General features: G+C 40.1%; 2 protein-coding genes across 3 annotated transcripts in view; one reads left to right on the top strand and one right to left on the bottom strand.

The window, feature by feature from the left end:
- Positions 1-10,872, top strand: part of LOC105499843 (MAGUK p55 subfamily member 7-like) — a 112,627-nt gene extending 101,755 nt beyond the window's left edge. The window contains exon 17 of the transcript XR_011608070.1: positions 10,742-10,872. The gene's annotated coding sequence lies outside the window, so the exon portion shown is untranslated. The remainder of the gene's footprint in view (positions 1-10,741) is intronic.
- Positions 6,057-12,584, bottom strand: part of LOC105499837 (cyclin-Y-like protein 2) — a 50,851-nt gene continuing 44,323 nt past the window's right edge. Inside the window, exon 11 of one of the 2 annotated variants that reach the window (XR_011608062.1) lies at positions 6,057-12,069. The gene's annotated coding sequence lies outside the window, so the exon portion shown is untranslated. The other variant, XR_011608061.1, reaches the window with a different exon arrangement.

Here is a 12,584-nt window from a genome sequence, read left to right as displayed (position 1 = left end):
GTGGAGAGTTCTGTAGATGTCTATTAGGTCCGCTTGGTGCAGAGTTGAGTTGAGTTCAATTCCTGCATATCCTTGTTAACTTTCTGTCTCGTTGATCTGTCTAATGTTGACAGTGGGGTGTTAAAGTCTCCCATTATTATTGTATGGGAGTCTAAGTCTCTTTGTAAGTCTCTAAGGGCTTGCTTTATGAATCTGGGTGCTCCTGTATTGGGTGCATATATATTTAGGATAGTTATCTCTTCCTGATGAATTGATCCCTTTACCATTATGTAATGGCCTTCTTTGTCTCTTTTGATCTTTGATGGTTTAAAGTCTGTTTTATCAGAGACTAGGATTGCAACCCCTACTTTTTTTTTTGTTTTCCATTTGCTTGGTAGATCTTCCTCCATCCTTTTATTTTGAGCCTATGTGTGTCTCTGCATGAGATGGGTCTCCTGAATACAGCAAACTGATAGGTCTTGATTCTTTATCCAATTTGTCAGTCTGTGTCTTTTAATTGAACCATTTAGTCCATTTACATTTAAGGTTAATATTGTTATGTGTGAACTTGATCCTGTCATTATGATATTAACTGGTTATTTTGCTCACTAGTTGATGCAATTTCTTCCTAGCATCAATGGACTTTACATTTTGACATGTTTTTGTAATGGCTGATACCTGTTGTTCCTTTCCATGTTTAGTGCTTCCTTCAGGATCTCTTGTAGAGCAGTCCTGGTGGGGACAAAAATCTCTAAGCATTTTATTGTCTGTAAAGAATTTTATTTCTCCTTCACTTATGAAACTTAGTTTGGCTGGATATGAAATTCTGGGTTGAAAATTCTTTTCTTTCAGAATGTTGAATATTGGCCCCCACTCTCTTCTGGCTTGGAGAGTTTCTGCCGAGAGATCTGCTGTTAGTCTGATAGGCTTCCCTTTGTGGGTAACCCGACCTTTCTCTCTGGCTGCCCTTAACTTGTTTTCCTTCATTTCAACTTTGGTGAATCTGACAATTATGTGTCTTGGAGTTGCTCTTCTCGAGGAGTATCTTTTTGGTGTTTTCTGTATTTCCTGAATTTGAATGTTGGCCTGCCTTAGTAGGTTGGGGAAGTTCTCCTGGATGATATCCTGAAGAGTGTTTTCCAAGTTGGTTCCATTTTGCCCGTCACTTTCAGGCACACCAATCAGAGGTAGATTTGGTCTTTTCACATAATCCCATATTTCTTGGAGGCTTTGTTCATTTCTTTTTACTCTTTTTTCTCAACACTTCTCTTCTTGCTTCATTTCATTCATTTGATCTTCAATCATTGATACTCTTTCTTCCAGTTGATCGAGTCAGTTAAGGAAGCTTGTGCATTTGTCACATAGTTCTCGTGTTATGGTTTTCATCTCTATCAGTTCTTTTAAGGACTTCTCTACATTGGTTATTCTAGCTAGTCATTCATGAAATCTTTTTCAAGCTTTTTAGTTTCTTTGCACTGGTTATGTAGTTCCTCCTTTAGTTCTGAGAAGTTTGATCGACTGAAGCCTTCTTCTCTCGTCAAAGTCATTCTTCATCCTGCTTTGTTCCGTTGCTGGCGATGAGCTGCATTCCTTTGGAGGGGGAGATGTGCTCTGATTTTTTGAATTTCCAACTTTTCTGCACTGCTTTTTCCCCATATTTGTGGTTTTATCTGTTTGGCCTTTGATGATGGTGACGTACTGACGGGGTTTTGGTGTGGGTGTCCTTTCTGTTAGTTTTCCTTCTAACAGTCAGGACCCTCAGCTGTAGGTCTGTTGGAGTTTGCTTGAGGTCCACTCCAGACCCTGCTTGCCTGGATATCAGCACCGGAGGCTGCAGAATATAGAATATTGCTGAACAGCGAGTGTTGATGTTTATTCTTGCTCTGGAAGCTTCATGTCAGAGGTGTACCCTGCCATGTGAGGTGTGAGGTGTCTGCACCTAGTGGGGAATGACTCCCAGTTAGGCTACTCAGGGTTGCTGTTTATTCTTGCTCTGGAAGCTTCATGTCAGAGGTGTACCCTGCCATGTGAGGTGTGAGGTGTCAGTCTGCACCTAGTGGGGAATGACTCCCACTTAGGCTACTCAGGGTTGCTGTTTATTCTTGCTCTGGAAGCTTCATGTCAGAGGTGTACCCTGCCATGTGAGGTGTGAGGTGTCAGTCTGCACCTAGTGGGGAATGACTCCCAGTTAGGCTACTCAGGGATCAGGAACCCACTTGAGCAGGCAGTCTGTCCGTTCTCAGATCTCAACCTCCGTGCTGGGAGAACCACTGCACTCTTCAAAGCTGTCAGACAGGTTTCTGCAGAGGTTTCTGCTGCTTTTTGTTTAGCTATGCCCTGTCCCCAGAGGTGGAGTCTACAGGGGCAGGCAGGCCTCCTTGAGCTGCAGTGGGCTTCACCCAGTTTGAGCTTCCCAGCAGCTTTGTTTACCTACTTAAGCCTCAGCAATGGAAGGCACCCCTCCCCCAGCCTCGCTGCTGCCTTGCAGTTAGATCTGAGACTGCTGTGCTAGCAATGAGGGAGGATCCATGGGCGTGGGACCCTCCGGGTCAGGTGTGGGATATCATCTCCTGGTGTGCCATTTGCTAAGACCCTTGGTAAAGCGCAGTATTAGGGAGTTACCCGGTTTTCCAGGTGTTGTGTGTCTCAGTTTCCCTTGGCTAGGAAAAGGGATTCCCTTCCCCCTTGCACTTCCCAGGTGAGGTGATGCCTTGCCCTGCTTCAGCTCTTGCTGGTTGGGCTGCACCCACTGACCAGCAGCAACTATCCAACATGCCCCAGTGAGATGAACCTGGTACCTCAGTTGAAAATGCAGAAATCACCCGTCCTCTGCGTCGCTCATGCTGGGAGCTGGAGGCTGGAGCTGTTCCTATTCGGCCATCTTGGGTGTGCCCCCACCATTGCAATTTATTAATTATATCTCACGTTTCAAAATCATTCCCTTAGAAATGCACCAACATTATTTAAAATCTAAATATGTTTCACAAAATATGCCAACACAAAGTATTGAATAATTGACTCTGTAGTAAGACTAATAATGAATGAGTAAATTACAAAAATTTTATCCCTAGCTAGTAGTGATTTCCAAAGGGCCAATTTCAGTAAAAATTGTAAGTTCAAAAAAATAGTATCTTTAAAAATACAATGAAGACATAAAACTTGAAACTTCTAAGTTAAAAAATTTGTCAACACAACTTTTTTCAGACCAGAATACAAAACGGGTTTTTTGATCTTTATTCTCTCACAATCATGGAGAATCAAACCAAAAATAAATATAGAAATTATTCAAGAATGTCAAATCTGCTTGAAATTATTTTTATAAGGTAGATATAAACAAATACAATCTTTGTTTTTGTAAAGGGGGTTACACAGGTTTCCTTTAGACTATAAATAACAAGAAAGCAGGAACCATTTTCTACATATGTTCCAAATAATAACTGCTATCAAATGCTCAATCAATATTTCTTCAATAAAAAGCCAGCACTAGTATCAAGTGTTAGAAATAAAAACATTAAAATTATCTCAATGAATCATCTTGAAATAAAATTTAAAGAACTATCTTTTTTGGCTGTGCATGGTGGTTCATGGCTGTAATACCAGCACCTTGGCAGGCTGAGGCAGGCAGATCACCTGAGGTCAGGAGTTTGAGACCAGCCTGGCCAACATGGTGAAACCCTGTCTCTATTAAAATACTAAAATTAGCTGGGCATGGTGGCACACACCTGTAATCCCAGCTACTTGGGAGGTTGAGGCAGGAGAATAGCTTGAAACTGGGAGGTGGAGGCTATAGGTGAGCTGAGATCTCACCACTACACTCCAGCCTGGGCAACACAGAAAGATTCCATCTCAAAAAAAAAACAAAAAAAAACAAAAAAACAAAAAAAACACAAACTTGTCTTTTTTGTTGTGGTGATTCTTCATCAGGTAATGCATGATGAGGCATAAATGACCAACATAAAACATTTCCAGACTGGAAAAATTCAATTAAGGGAAACATTGTTTTCTTTTTAAAGATATTGTAGGACATTTCCTTAGTTCAGCTAAGGACAGGGTCCTTGTCACATGATCATGATGAAATATTAGGTTCATAGACACTTTGAAGGGTGAGAAAAATGGAATTTATTAAGCAAAAAGGATAAAGGGGAACCAGGACCCCTCAGCAGTACAAGAGTCTTGCTAGCATAGGCATCCCACTTCACAGATTGAATTCCAGGTCCCACTCAGGAAGAGAAGGGGCCAGGCACCCCCCGCCGCAAACTTCCAAGTCTCCACCCTAGTGCACACTTCTCCCATTGTGCAGGCTGGTGGGATGTTCTCTGACGACCCCTTTTTACTTAGCTGCCTCATTCCTCCCTCTAAGGAAGTACATCTAACTACCGTTAGAATAAGGATACTGCTTCCTGCTATCAGGGGCAGTTTGGGGAAAACAGCGCTCAGAGTCCCCTCAGAGGCCTATCTAATGGTCCCTGGCAGAAAGGGCCAATGTCCCAGGCTCCAGCTACATGACCATTCAAAGTTTGATGGCTGAAGGTGAGAAGAGACACAGCAGGTTATTAGAAAACATGTATCAAAATGAAACAAGAGGAGGGATAAGGACAGCTCAAAAGTCCCAAGGCCTTTTACCAGTTTGCACAGGGAGAGGGAAGTCAAAAGCCCAACTGGTAAAACAACAACAACAACAACAAGAACTTTTTGCCAGCATATTGGCCTTCTGGGTTCCCTTCCCCTGAGCCCAAAGCTAAGCCAACCAGTTTAAGGTTTGGGAAATTAACTTTTTCCAGTTTGGAGAATGCATCTGAGGAAAGTGTCCCACAGTATGGAGACACAATTACCTATCTGTGAAGAGAGGACAGAGGAGGAGAAAGAAAAAGATGTTTTTTTCAAAGGAGTCCCAGGGTTTCAGGATGCATTTGAAAGGGGCACAGACTGAAGATGAATGGCTACCCATTTAGAAAGAAGGGAGCAGGCACGCCTGGTTCCCTTCTCTTCCTAGCAGATATACCCAGAGTATGTGAGGGAGAGAAGGAAGAATGTCCTCTTTCCTTCTTCTGTCCTTGCATCCCTGAGTCCTGGCAATCTTGGCAGGTGCCGCCCATTGGTGCCAAAGCAGCTTGCACCCATGAAGCAGGGAGGACCTAGAGAATAAGAATTATCCACTCTCACCCATGTCTCTATCCCACCTACTTTCAGTAGTTCCCTACACCACATTTATGCCATGGATACTACTCACCCATAAATAGGAAGAAAATAATGGCATTCATAGCAACATAGATGAAACTAAAGATCATAATTCTAAGTGAAGTAACTGAGGAACAGAAAATCAAACATCGTATGTTCTCACTGATAAGTGGGGGGTAAGCTATGAGGATGCAAAGGCATAAGAATGATACAATGGACTTTGGGGACTTGGGGGAAAGGGTAGGAAGTGGGTGAAAGATAAAATACAAGACATTGGTCAGTGTACAGTGCTCAGATGATGGGTACACCAAAATCTCAGAAATCACTAGTAAAGAACTTATCCATGTAACCAAACACCACCTGTTCCCCAAAAACCTATTTAAAAAAAAAAAAGACAAAATATTTAAAAGTCTAGGATAGGAAAAACAAGAGGTCTTATGAATCTATAAGACATACTTCTGTCAGCATGCCTAATAAGTTTACATATTTATGTGTTGTGTACACAATGTTTCTCTACTATAAATACAGAGTTATAATTCATGGTCTTAAAAATAAAAGTGCATAAATCAACCATTTTATCAATAAAAAAGACTAGTCAAATGCTTTTTCAAGTTCATGTGACTTAAGTAAAATCTTTTATAAATAAGCTGACTTTCAAATTATTGGCAAAATAATATTAGAAATGTTGTAAGAATTATTAGCATTTCTGTTTGCATTTGTTTATTAAGTGATTTCATGATTATTCCTGCAGAATACTGGAAGATTTGCCATAAGGGTTATAAAACCATAAAACCCAGCCCAAGTAAGAATGATCTTTGCTTGTGTAATTATTGATAAATAGGACATGAAATATCTTAGTTTAATGAAAATAGTTAACTTCTGAGTTATTGGTAAAAATACCCTTATATTTAACCTTAAGAATCCCACTTAAATAAACATCTGAAATTCACAGCTATAAAAATGATTAATAGGGAATTCACTTTAAATAATGACTATCAAAGTTTTCATACATAATCTAGGTAAAGGCAGGGCACGGTGGCTAACGTCTGTAATCTCAGCACTATGGGAGGCTGTGGCAGGCATATCACCGGAGGTCAGGAGTTCGAGACCAGCCTGGCCAACATGGTGAAACCCCGTCTCTAGTAAAAATACCGAAATTAGCTGGGCATGGTGGTGGGTACCTGTAATGCCAGCTACTCAGGAGGCTGGAGGAGGAGAATCGCTTGAACTGGGGAGGCGGAGGTTGCAGTGAGCCAAGACCACACCAGTGCACTCTGGCCTGGGCATGAAGAGTGAAATCATCTCAAAAAAAAAAAAAAAAAACACAAAAAACCAAACAAACAAACAAACAAACAAAAAACACTAGGTAAAACATTAAATAAATTAGTCTGGTAAATGTAATGGAATAAATGCTTGTAAAGAGACTTGCCATATGGTTAAAGATCTAAGGTTATCAATAGATATTAAGTAGCTGGATAATTTCCAACTTAAAAATACAGGAAAACATTTTTTACATGTTCTTATTAAAAGGTAAATATCTTTGTTTAATTCAAAGCTTCCTTAAAAGTTATGTATAAAACAAGGTAAAAGAAACCAGGAAATAAGAGACATAAGAAAGTTAAAGATATAAAGCGGTATTTTTGATAAAGACAGTGAAAAGGAAAGCAATTTTACGTAAGAAGGTATTTTGTGTGGTAAATTTTTTGCCCTAAAATGACTAGGTTGTTCAAGAAAGAGAAATATTTAGGCAAAACAGAAAGTTTAAGCATGTCGTGCATCATCTACGTAGGTTGTAGAAAAGTTATTTAATAGACACTTTGTGTTTTTTGTAGAAAATGAGGTTGTATACTTTAGTTGGGTAGGATTAAGAAGAAAATTATAATAGTCTTTCTAGAAGTGGGTCTTTGATATTAACAAAATTACATGAATACAAAAAAAATTGGTTAAAACAAGATTTTATTTAAACTATTTATTTATTTATTTATTTATTTTTGAGACAGAGTCTCACTCTGTCACCCTGGAGTGCAATGGCGCGATCTTGGCTCACTGCAACCTTTGCCTCCTGGGTTCCAGCGATTCCACCTATACTTCTGAGCCACTGTCCATAAATCATGGGCTTCCATAACCCCCTTGCTCAAGTTTAATAATTTGATACAACTACTCACAGAACTTAGCAGAGAAACTTTACTTATGTTTACCAGGTTATTATATAGGATACAACTCAGGAAAACCAAATGGAAAAAAAAAAATGTATAGGACAAATAAGGCAGGGAAAAAATTGGGTAGGTAGTAAATCTTGATAAACAGCCATGATTAAGAATCCTCCATCCTTTGTGTTCTTGTAGGAGCAGCTTACTGCAAATAAATACCCTTTTCATTATGACTTAGATGATGCTTCCTCTTTTAGATATCACGAATTCACAGACTCTTTAAATTCTCATTTTTCCCTCATAAACAAATAATTTTGTCTTTGGTGTTCAGAACAAAATACTTGTTAAACAAACTTTGCTTAAGTTTCTCTCCTTTTCTCAGGCTCCCGGACTCTGGTCCATCTTCAGTCTGAGTTCATTTCTTTTACTCTTTGTTCATTTCTTTTTTCATTTCTTTTTACTGTTTTTTCTCTAAACTTCTCACTTCATTTCGTTCATTTGATATTCAATGGCTGATACTGTTTCTTCCAGTTGATCGAGTCAGTTACTGAAGCTTGTGCATTTGTCACGTAGTTCTCGTGTCATGGTTTTCATCTCTATCAGTTCGTTTATGGACTTCTCTGCCTTTATGCCCCTCCAGAGAAAAGGCTGATATACACCCCGCCTTTATGTCCCTCCTAAGAAAAGGCTGACTTTAGGGTGAAACATTCTCTACCCTTGAATCTGATTTTGCCATTCTCCATTCTCCTTTCTCCCACCTTCCTTCTAATCTTGTTTGCTTCTCCATATGAAACACAGCCCTTTTCTGCCTCTTTTGAGATGCCTGTAGATCTGATGCTTGGCGCTTTCCCTATTGCAATACTCCTTTAGAATAAAGTCACTTCTTACCTACATCTGAATTTGACAGTATCAAGAAACAGCCTCAGGAGAATAACAATTACACCCTCACAGAGGACATCACAACCCGCCTCGCATTTCAGCTCTCACCATGTCTGCCTGTGCATTCCCAGCTTTCCAGGGCTCTGGAGCTTCACTCAGTATAAAGGCTCCTTCAATGGCTGCTCTGAGCAGGCTGGGACAGCTGCAGGGGAAGCTCCCCAAGAAGAAATAACTGTGCTATTCATGATCTCATTTGACAGGTCGATTGGCCTTAGCCTGCAGCCAACGGGCTCAGGTCTCTGATTTCCAGACAAGGTTATTCGTTTAGTTTTTGTTTGTTTTTTTGAGACGGAGTTTTGCTCTTGTTGCCTAGCCTGGAGTGCAATGGCATGATCTTGGCTCACCACACCCTCCGCCTCCCGGATTCAAGCTATTCTCCTGCCTCAGCCTCCCGAGTAGCTGGGATTACAGGTGTGGGCCTGGTTAATATTGTATTTTTAGTACAAACAGGGTTTCTCCATGTTAGTCAGGCTGGTTTCGAACTCCCAAGCTCAGGTGATCCACCTGCCTCGGCCTCCCAAAGTGCCGGGATTACAGGCGTGAACCACCGCACCCACCTACAGAATAGATTTATCCACTCTCAAAAATACTCCACCATACAGAAAAGAGAAACTGATTTTTTTAATTTTTTATTTTTATTTTCTGTAAATCACCAATTGACCTACCACAATTTCTTGTGCAACTGTATTAATTTATCTGCAGATATAAAGGAAAAGAGTTTTTCCTTCTTACCCAGTAATATCCCTAAAACTAAGCCCTGAGATTCTGCTTGAAACTACCCCCGGAAAGTACAGACCTCAGATACTTATTACACATTCTTAGGAGTAGAACAAATAAAATAAGAATTTTTAACAAATTAAAAATATCATTAGATTTTTTCTGATAGTCACATTTTTATGTTTTTTTGAGAGTTATTTTCCTATCTTTCAAGCTCTGTCAATAAAATGCATTGTATACTTAATAAACATGCAAGTTGAAATAAGAAAACAAATCTTTTCAAGATGACACACTCAGGGTGTGCAGTACTGGCTGGAATGTTAATAATGTTAATAGGCCTGACTCTAGTGTCAAGTCAGGATATCCTATCACGTGGATGCTTCCACCCGTATTCTGTTCACCGAAGTACTCAATGACCACCCTCTGGAGAGCCTCTGCACTGTGCCCCCGGGTGTGCCTGGAGTGCATTTTTCTTTGCAGGTCATTGCACCATCTTGCTAAAATGGATTTTCATTGTCTTTGGGGATAGTTTTTCTCCTTTCCCAATTCTGAAAAAATCCAGATGGTAGGAATTATTTCTGTCTTTCCCCGAAATATCACCATTCAATTGGCTGACCAGCAATGTGTCTCCAAGTAATGGAAACTGGGGTTGGAGAAAGAAAATCTTAATGCCACAAGGATTTAGCTTTTTAGATAAAGGGTAAAGCAGATTTATAATCACCTACCAGTAATAATTTATTATACTTTTAAGTTCTAGGGGGTGTGTGCACAATGTGCAGGTTTGTTACATACGTATGCACGTGCCATGTTGGTGTGCTTCACCCATTAACTCGCCATTTACATTCGGTATATCTCCTAATGCTATCCCTCCCCGCTCCCCCTACCCCATGACAGGTCCCAGTGTGTGGTGTTCCCCACCCTGTGTCCAAGTGTTCTCATTGTTCAATTCCCACCCATGAGTGAGAACATGCGGTGTTTGGTTTTCTGTCCTTGCAATAGTTTGCTCAGAATGATGGTTTCCAGCTTCATCCATGTCCCTACAAAGACATAAACTCATCCTTTTTTTATGGCTGCATAGTATTCCATGGTGTATATGTGCCACATTTTCTTAATCCAGTCTATCATTGATGGGCATTTGGGTTGGTTCCAGTCTTTGCTATTGTGAATAGTGCTGTGATAAACATATGTGTGCATGTGTCTTTATAGCAACATGATTTATAATCCTTTGGGTATATACCCAGTAATGGAATGGCTAGGTCAAATGGTATTTCTAGTTCTGTATCTACCCACAGCATCTTGGTAGATCTTGTTTTTATTTTTTTCTGAGAGTTAGTAGAATGGCAGCTGTATTTTGTTATGTTAGTCCCATATATTTATGTTAACTTTATTATTTGCAAAAAAAGTTTTGCTTGTATTTGTAGAAAGGTAAAACGATTTAAGATTTCTGTTAAATATCGAAATTAGTTATTTATGATAAAAAGAAATGTGCTTCTGTTTCTTTGTTCCCAATTAATGTACATTAATTTTAAAATATATTAAAGCAATAGCAAAGAAAATAAAGAGATGCCATAGAAGTCTCTTTCTCTTCATGTTTGCATGCAGATACACTGCTTCCTAAGGATATGTGACGAGAGATGTGGATTTTAATTTTAGAATCAGATTTTTCAAATGTACTTAAAATATAAGCAGCAAAAATTTTATTAATCTTAAACTCAAGCAAATTCCAATAACATAAGTAGAACTAATTAAAACATGTTTTAATTGAATATACTTCCTAGGTTTCTCCTAGCAATCCTGTTATTGTTTCATGATCCACTTGAAGAAATGAAGATATGTGGAAAAACAGTAATTGCCCGAGATTGCCTTCCATTTTAAAAATGCTCCATTTATGCTGAAACAATCTGAATAGACACGATGCTTTTTTGTGCATCTGGTTGGAAGACAGAAACTCCCAAAACTTTTCTATTCAGCTGCTGGGTCCACAACTTGCTGTTGAGCTATAAACCCACATCAGGAAGCCTAGGTACAAACTGAGGGTTGGCTTCTCCCTGGTAATCTAACCAGATGCTTACTGAGCCTGAGATGCTATTTTCATACCACCTTCTGCCGACTACTGCTTTGGCAAAATAAAGATTGTCCACCAATCTACCAACACCACCTCACTTTAAGGCCTGGTATGTCAGCATTCTCCGTCATACTCTGAGATACAGTATGTGGGAGACATGACTCCATAATTAGGAGCTTAAAGTGTTTCAGGGAGACCACATAAATCTAGTGAGAAGTGAATTAGCAATATATGAGAGCATGTAATTTCATGTCAAGGCAGGTGCTGTGAACTTCATTACATTAGTATCTAAGTTAAAGCAGCTGGGAGAGGCAGACTAGAAAATACAGTTGTTGAGCTGAGTTCTGAGAGAAGGGCAACTGCACCTTCCACCTTCTGTGTGCAGGGCTCTCATCAGCACATCTTCCCCATGCTTTCCCATTGCTCATATTCCTCCAGTGGAAAAGAAGGGGGCCAGGCACGGTGACTCACGCCTGTAATCCCAGCACTTTGGGAGGCCGAGGCGGGCAGATCATGAGGTCAGGAGATCGAGACCATCCTGGCTAATACGGTGAAACCCCATATCTACTAAAAATACAAAAAAAATTTAGCCAGGCATAGTGGCGGGCACCTGTAGTCCCAGCTACTCGGGAGGCTGAGGCGGGAGAACGGCATGAACCTAGGAGGCCGAGCTTGCAGTGAGCCGAGATCACGCCACTGTACTCCAGCCTGGGCAACAGAGCAAGAGTCCGTCTCAAAAAAAAAAAAAAAAAAAAGGGAAAGGGCAAAGCCCACATGCTGAAGCAAGAAGAGCTGCTGGACTTAAAAAAGTGGAGAAATAGGTGAAATAGGTGGACCCAGGATAATATTGGTAAGAATGGTGTTTTTTGTTGATTTAGTTACAGAGCTCTTGAGCTTATCATGAATAGAAATAGGGTTGATGCAGAGGGGCTGTAAGCACAGACTTGGGAGACAGGCTGATTGGGAATATAAGTCCCAGCTTCACCTTTTATGAACTCTATGATCCTGGACACTCCACCTCTTACTATGCAGTTTTCTCATCTGGGAAAAACAGATAACGGTACTTAAATCCTAGGATTTGGAAGAGTTCAAGGATTAAGATAAGTGAAACAAGGGAGAGGCAACTGTTCAGACAAGAAATAAAAGGAAATTGGCAAGACAAGGATTTCAATTGGAATCTAAGAATCATTTAGGATATGTGTTACAATTTTAGATTCCCAGGCCTCAGTGCCAGGAATTGAGATTCATTAGATCTGGGGCCCAAAAGGCTGTTTTATAAAAAGACACTTAAAACATTCACAAAAATAACTCAGTTTTCTGTACGCCCTTACCAGTTCCCCACTAATGTGAACATCTCGTATTGACATGGTACATTTGTTAAAACTAAAAATTCAATGTTGGCACATTACTACTAACTCCAGACTTCATCAGGTTTTCCACTCATGTTCTTTGTCCCAGGATCAAATCCAGGATGCCATACTGCATTTAGAGAAGCTGCAGTTTTCACAAGCTCTTTCAGCTGAGAGGGAGGTGGGTGACAAACATCAAACACTGCT

The sequence above is a fragment of the Macaca nemestrina genome, chromosome 9 (assembly GCF_043159975.1).
Source record: "Macaca nemestrina isolate mMacNem1 chromosome 9, mMacNem.hap1, whole genome shotgun sequence".
Lineage (NCBI taxonomy): Eukaryota > Metazoa > Chordata > Mammalia > Primates > Cercopithecidae > Macaca > Macaca nemestrina.
This window is presented reverse-complemented; position numbering and strand designations above follow the sequence as displayed.